This window comes from Idiotropiscis lumnitzeri, chromosome 10 (genome assembly GCF_059441095.1).
Source record: "Idiotropiscis lumnitzeri isolate Australia: NSW breed Sydney's pygmy pipehorse chromosome 10, RoL_Ilum_1.0, whole genome shotgun sequence".
Taxonomy (NCBI): Eukaryota; Metazoa; Chordata; class Actinopteri; order Syngnathiformes; family Syngnathidae; genus Idiotropiscis; species Idiotropiscis lumnitzeri.
In genome coordinates, this window is record NC_142400.1 from 3,454,639 (window position 1) to 3,462,051 (window position 7,413).

General features: G+C 41.4%; 1 long non-coding RNA gene across 2 annotated transcripts in view; it reads right to left on the reverse strand.

Annotated features, from left to right (window-relative positions):
- LOC148328636 (uncharacterized) overlaps positions 1-7,413 on the reverse strand; it is an 88,117-nt gene that overhangs the window by 47,242 nt on the left and 33,462 nt on the right. For both annotated transcript variants that reach the window (XR_015845637.1, XR_015845636.1), the window contains exon 2: positions 6,323-6,431. This is a non-coding gene — a long non-coding RNA (uncharacterized LOC148328636). The remainder of the gene's footprint in view (positions 1-6,322; positions 6,432-7,413) is intronic.

The window sequence follows — 7,413 nt, forward strand, 5'->3', positions numbered from 1 at the left end:
GGGAAGTTGGACACCATCGGCGGCTCCTTCGAGTCGAGAAAAGCAAGAGAGAGGCGGCGTTTGATCATTATCTGCCGAATTAGCATGACTGATATTAATTGCTCTGTTCATGTCAGGCCGCCGGTAAAAAGATGGTGAATATGGCACGTGGGCGGATGAAAGGAGGGTAGAACAGAAGAGGTGGGCTTGAAAAGAGGGGGGGGGGGGGTAATGGTGGGAAGTCTTGTTATGACACAACGTGCATATGTTTGACAATGTGTACCATAAAACGGAGACTCAATGTCATTGAGGCGCATTGACAACCTTGGGTTTTTTTTTCGTTTTTTTTTTCTGGAAGACAAGGTTCGAAACTCAAGAACAAAACATGTATTTTCAGAAATTTCGGCCCTTTAAAATCACTAGAATCAAGTTCAGATAGCATCCAAGCATAAAATGTGGAAATTCTTATTTGGTTTTCTTTGGCTTTTTCATCAGACCGAAAAAGGGCCTTTTAGAGAAGCGCATTCACACAAAAGCCAGTAGCTAGCTAGCACAGAAAGTAGCTAGCTAGCGCAGCCAGTAGCTAGCTGGCGCAGCCAGTAGCTAGCTAGTGCAGAAAGTAGCTAGCTAGCACAGCCAGTAGCTAGCTAGCTGACAGAGCTCAAGCCAAAGTAACATTAGTCGCTCACTATCAATCAAGCTTTGAAGCATTTTTCTGCAACATAGCGTTTCTTCAATGGGAAAACCCCTCAAAACAAAACAAAAAAAAATAGAGATGTGAATAAGTTCTTCCACATCTTACAATTAGTAGTATTATTACCACATGTGTAGCGACTAATAAGGAAGAATTTGAATTTTACGATTTTTGTTTGTTTACCCCGCCCCCAAAGTTGGTCCACTTCGCGTAGCAGGCCACCATTTTTCGGCCTCAGGTAGTTATACACCCAAAATATCAGCGCAGAATGCTAAAATGCTTAAACAAAACTGCCTGGAGCGTCGTGTTTTACTCTCGACGTTTAGCGATGATCCAAGTCAGCTTTCGATTGCACAAGATGGAGACAACAAGTGTGTCGTCGCCCTATAAGCCCCGAGGAGAGCAATGATTCCGTTATACTTGCATGGCTTCTCATTTATTGATCTGGACCAGGAAGAGGGCCCCCTTCACCATTCCTCCGACCCTTTCACAAGAGGATAACTCCCCCCCCCCTCCCTACCCGCCCACCATCTCGCTCTTTTGGCTGCCCACCCTATTGTGTCGTCGGCGCCAAAACACCAGCAGTTTGTGCATCCCTGCTTCTCCTTGACACACCTACCCTGACACAAGCGCATGGCGCATACGAGTTGCCCGTACTCATTGTTGGGGTATCAATTTGAGCAGTCAATAATGGTGCGGCGGAGCGTGACGGCGCAGACATGACCCAGACTCCCCGCACGGATAAAGAACGCCAGATCGCCACCCTGGATGACCTCTCCGTCTCTCTCTCGCCACCCCTCATCTGTTTGGGTGCCCCCCCCACCCCTAACTCACCCCGGACCCCTCCCCCCTCCCAGTCTACCCAAACCTCCCATTGTTTCCAGCGCGACCCCACCGCCTTTGTCTGAAGTGGGGCGTACACATGCAAAGAATCTTAAAATCGGCTTTAAAATGTGAGGCACGAAAGCGAGTTGCACACGTAATCGCTGATAATTTAGCAAAAGGTTTGATTTGTGGGTGCTTCAAAGATGTTCCTGATTGATGATCCTGTGGATTGAGGTGTGTTAAGAATAGTTTTTTTTGTTGTTTTTTTTGGCTATGATCTGCTTGGAAAACTGCTGGTGGCAATAATCGGAAAAGTGCCCTCACACATACCGATAATGGGAAAAAAAATGGAGTGTTTTTTTTCCTCTCTTGCGATCAAATTCAGCGAACGTCTGGTTCTCTAATTGCTCAGAGCGATTAAGAAATTCTTTTAAGTTGTGGCGAGTGTTCAGAGTAATTTTTTTTCTGACATGATCTCTTCCGATAACGGTCAGGCCAAAAATGGTAACGCAGGGTACACACATGCTGATAATCAAACCAAAACGGAGCTTTGTGGCCCACTTGGGGTCAAAGTCAGAAGAGTCGCGATTCTCGGGTGTCTGAAAGATTATCGCAAGTGATTATCTTGTGGTGTAGGACGACAATCGTAAATGTTAAATGTTTAATATTTTTGATAATCTTTAATCCACTGCACACTATAAGAACAGTAAGAGCGCATTTTTTTTCTCGTCACGGCCTCACAATTAAACAATCGGTACAGATGTTAAAAAATTGTTTTGCATGTATCGTCGGTTAGCTCTCTTCGAGATTGACTGATTTTTATTTTTCCGAGCTCTAAATTGCGCCGATGCAACAAGATTTTGAGAACACCTCACACCACAGGATAATAATCTATTTTCTACTTTTTTTCAGTTTGCTTGGGTTCTTGATTTTTATTATTATTATCATTATTTTTATTTTTTATTTATTTTTTTTTTTTTTAAAACTGCCACCCCGGGAAAAAATTGGGTCAACGAGGTCATGGCAATAAAAGATTTCATCTTGAAAAAAAATTATATTTTTCATGGTCAGATAATTGGGTCGTGAATCAATTTAAGAGGAAAGAGAAATAATCAGGAATTAAAAAAAAAAAATCTTCAAAATGATCACTGTTCGACACTTCATGACGATCCAGTTATACAATTTGACGAAAAAAAAAAAAAAGTAACTTTTACAAATGTGCTTTAATCCCAAACTAGGATTTATCTTTTCTTTTCACTAATATACGCAGAACTTTATTACATTTATTTCAGACGCCTTTGCACCATCAATCTAAAAAGATCCAAAAATGAAACATTGTCCAACTATTACGCTCAATTTTTTGGATGTCATCCATCTCGCTTGCTCCGACAACAGATTGAAAATGCATCCTTGTTAAACATGACACGGCTTAAATGTACATTTTTCTACGTTGACTTGTGTGCTTAAGTGAAACAAACACACAGGCAGCTTGAAGCTTGATCCTACAATAAATACAAAAACACATTTGACCTATGGAGGGATATGATTTGAAAGAAGAGGAAAAAAAAGCAAAGCCGAAAGCACAACTAACTAGGTTTGGGCTGCCATCTTCAGGTAGAAATCGGTATTACACTCCAGAGGCACATCAGATGATCTCCAGAACAAGCCCTCGGGCGAAACATGGCGATTGTTCCTTCATGAAAATTAGACACCCTCGTCCCTAATCTCTTCTAATTTCAGTCAACGATTTATAAAAGCCACCACCAAGAAAGATTTTGTCCCAAAAGGAGCCCGAGAACAACTGTCTGGAAACATTAGTAGTGAAGACATTCTTTTTGTAATCATGGAAAGTATCAACTAAGATCTCATCCTGAATGTTGTTTTTTGGGGGACAATATTTAAAATAAATGACTAAAAAGAAATACTTTTTTTTTTTATACAACCAAAGCTTACATTAATTTTGATCACAAAAATCCTTGAAAAGGTTACCGAAAAAAAATTTGGTTTATTGCGTCAGCGGCATTTTTAACGCCCACGAATGACAGATTGAAAACATGGCTGAGGCCTTCGTTTTGGAAAATCACATTTAGGCCTTGATTTCAATCATCAACATGAGCAAAACTCAATTAATCCATTGCTATTATAAATCGAATATACGTTTTAAAACGCGCTATTTTGCGGAGGTGTCCATCCCGAGCGAAGCATTTTAATTTTGATTATTACATTCGAAAAATGTTATTTCTAGGGATTCATTCTCAACATGTTTGATTTTATTCGTGGTGTCAAATTGTCACAGAGTGGAACGATGGATTTTACTTACTAATTAATTAACAATTTGCTCGCCAAGCGCCACGATCCTGATGAAAGTGATCGTGTGTATTAATTGTTCATCAAAAGCCAGACAGGTTTTATTCCTTCAATTTTGGGGAACATTATTGTACGCCACAGTGACTGCGTACAAAGTTAGAAAAGTAACACTTTACGCAAATATGGCGAGGGAAAACTGCATTTAGACAGAATGCAAAGACACAAGACAAAAAATTGCACTGTGAGACGATTTTAAAGACAAAACAAAAAAATGACTTTCCACAAAACTCTACTCTGGCATTTATTCTTTGGTTCACATCATTTTGAGAATCGCAGGCCTACGCCGAAGCTGAGATGTGCAACGGATCTTTTCAACATGTCCGAGTCGACGATAAAGTTCACGACGCATTTGCCGACATCCGATTTTCATTCACGCGAGTATTCACTAAAATACTTCTGAAATTTCCCCGCCACGGCGATCCAACCAATCAACGCGTTATTATTTGGAAATCACAACGTCCTATTAGAGATCTGTAACATCTCCGGGAGGGACGGCATCCTTTCTCAATTTTCCTCAAAATGCTTTCCGCCCGGAAATGAACGCGCCACCGTGTGAATATATAGCACGCTGAAGGCCAAATCATCACATTTGGTTCCGGGGGGGGCGTCACCGAATTACGACTCGGTTCCCGGGTAAGCTTCGGCCACATTTACAAGTGACACATTTGAAGCCCGAGCTCCAGAGCGAGGAGATGTGAGCTCCAAATCAGCCTCCCCGAGCCGCCCTCCGGGGAGTTTGCCGTATTAAATAAGAGCTACCTTTGGCGCATTAGCGGAATTCAATATGTGCCACGTAATTATGCCGCTCAATAAGCCACTGGAGGAAGATATTCCATTTACACGCTCGGCAGCGGGTCGGGCTGCCGCCGTTTTATGTTTGTGAGGTAGCAGTCGACGCGCTGCCGGCTAATTTTATACACCCGTCTGATGAGAGCTCGGGACAAGATGGGCGAACGGTTTGCGATAATGTCGGAGAGGGGTGATGGAGACGATGGAAGGACGTCGTAAAAATGTTTTTTTTTAAAAATGCAAGAAATGCAAAAGAAAATTTCCAATGTCGTCCGTTCAACAAAGATGTTAGTTGAGCTTGAAAAGGAAAAATGCAAACACGGCGATTTCTTTAACAGCCTGATATTTTGCGTGTGTGTTTGCAAAAGTATTACAACAATTTTTATGTCTTTGAAAAAACACCGCATTTAGAAAATAAAACATCAACAAGATTTATTCATTTAATTTTTTACAAGTTCGGCGGGCCGGATTAAAACGTTTAACGGGCCGCATGTGGCCCCCGGGCCGTAGTTTGCCCACGGCTTGGACTAGAACGTACATGTTTCACGTCTGCGTTGTGTGGAATCAACGCACCCCCCCCCCCAAAAAAACATAAGAAAAAATTTGTCCTGAAAAAAAAACATTTGATCAATTTCAAGCTTTGATTTGTAATTTGTGCGTTGGCCGTGCAATCGTCCCAAAATGTGTTGATGTGATGTGCAGTCTTGGCGATGCGTGAATGTAAAATCGAGAACTTGCGTCGCAGGGACTCCACAAACGTCCGAGCAATAACACATTTTCTAGATTTTTTTTTTCACGAGTTTTGATTTCCAATAATGTTCCTTATTCAAATAAAAGTGTTTGTAAGGATGTTGAGCTTTACTTTATTTATTTATTTTTTTTAACTACTTTAGGTAAAGACTTTAAAGGTCGAATGGGGGCTTTTATTTATAATTATTTATTTATTTATCGGTTACAGTAAAAAAAAACAACAAAAAAAAACAGCACTCATTAACCACTGAGCGGAATTTTTTTAATATCAGGTGACTAGAAAGATTTTTTTTTCAATTTGAATGTCATTAAAACAACAGTAACGTGCTTACTGTATCAACGATTTACATAACCAATGCCAATAATTGCAAATCGTTTTTATCCTTTATTGGCCTATTTTGTTGTCCTTTGGTGCAGCTAGAATATCGTTTTTTTCAGATATTTTTTTTTTGCTGCGGCTTATATGCAGGTGCGCCTTATGGTCCAGAAAATACGGTCAATATTCCAATATAAAAAACGAATCCAAATCCATGCCCTTGTATGAACATTGTTTCAAAATAAAATTAACGCAGCAATCGGAAGGAAAGTTTTGCATAGCCAGGATGGAAATATTTTCCGACCAACTAAAATCCTTCGGGACACACTGCGGTCATCTGCCAATGTTGCCTTTCATGTTAAAAAGGTTGCGGGGGGGGGAAAGAAACAGAAAGCCTGAACAACACATGCAGCATCACCAACCATAATGAGTTTGAAAATGAGTGTTGGGGGGGAGGTGGGGGCGTCGGGGGGGCGGACGTATACTTTTCATGCTGTCCCACTTGCTGAAAGTCATTCCCTCAATAATGCATTAGCGCACTTGATTATTATTTCCTGTTTACACGCCGCGAGCAGGGGGCGGGGCTGGACGAGCTCACTCACCATCGCCATCGGAACGGGGCGGACATATGCGGCCACGGCAGCCGACTGACAAATAAAAGACATTCGGGGTTCAGGAGGGGGGTCTGTTGTACACGCATCCCGACGTTGCCTAAAAAAAAAAAAAAATAAGTCATGAGTTGGAGTTTTTTTTTTTTTTTATGCCAATATTTTCCCGAATATTGAAAATGAATATCAGCTCCAAATATCAGTAATCTACCTCTTTGACTGCCAATAACGTTTTTGTGTCTTTAGTATGGACTCACTTTTTGAAGGGCGGAAAAAAAAAAGGATAAATTCCCCGAATTCCTGCTCATGCTAGAGAGACTAATATTTAAAAAAAAAAAAAAAAGTTTTGAAAACATAATAATGAAATTTCACAAAGGTCACTTTTTTGCTTGGAGTTAAATCTGTGAAAACTGATAAGTGTTGGAGATAAAAAAACATTTACACTTACAATGATTCAAATGGGCTGATTAAAGTGAGGAGAAAATAAGGACAGAATTGGAACAAACTTAAAAAAATGCAATTGCATGTGTGAGTAAAAAAAAAAAAAACAGCTGGACTGCGGTAATTAACAAATTACATAAAAAAAACAATAATAATAATAATAATGATACAATCTGGTCATAAGTGACAATTACGACGTGGTTTCTGTGCAGACATGAAAGCCAATCAGCTCCTGGGACGTTTTCTTCAGAGGAAGGTAAGCAAACGCACACCACAGACAGTCAACAAAACAACAACAACAACAAGTGCGCACACACACACAGGCAACATTTTCAAAGCCCTAAAACGAGGGGACTTCAAATGCAGCTATTTGTTTGGGGCCTGTTGCCGTGGGAATAGGCAGCAGCAGCAGCGCGACGCCGCCGCCGCCGCCTCATTACAATTCCTTTCAAGTCGTCGAGTGCGGCCTCCCTCTGTTCCTCTCCCCATATTCCCTGACCCCGACGCATCTCCGCGGGGCTGAGGTAGGGGGCGGGGGTACCGGGAAAGGGGCGGGGGGGTTGGCTTGCCAGGAATACGCACACACTTTGGGCGTGAAGAGTTACTTGAACTGGATGTGAAGTCAGGAGAACTTGCAAGGAAAC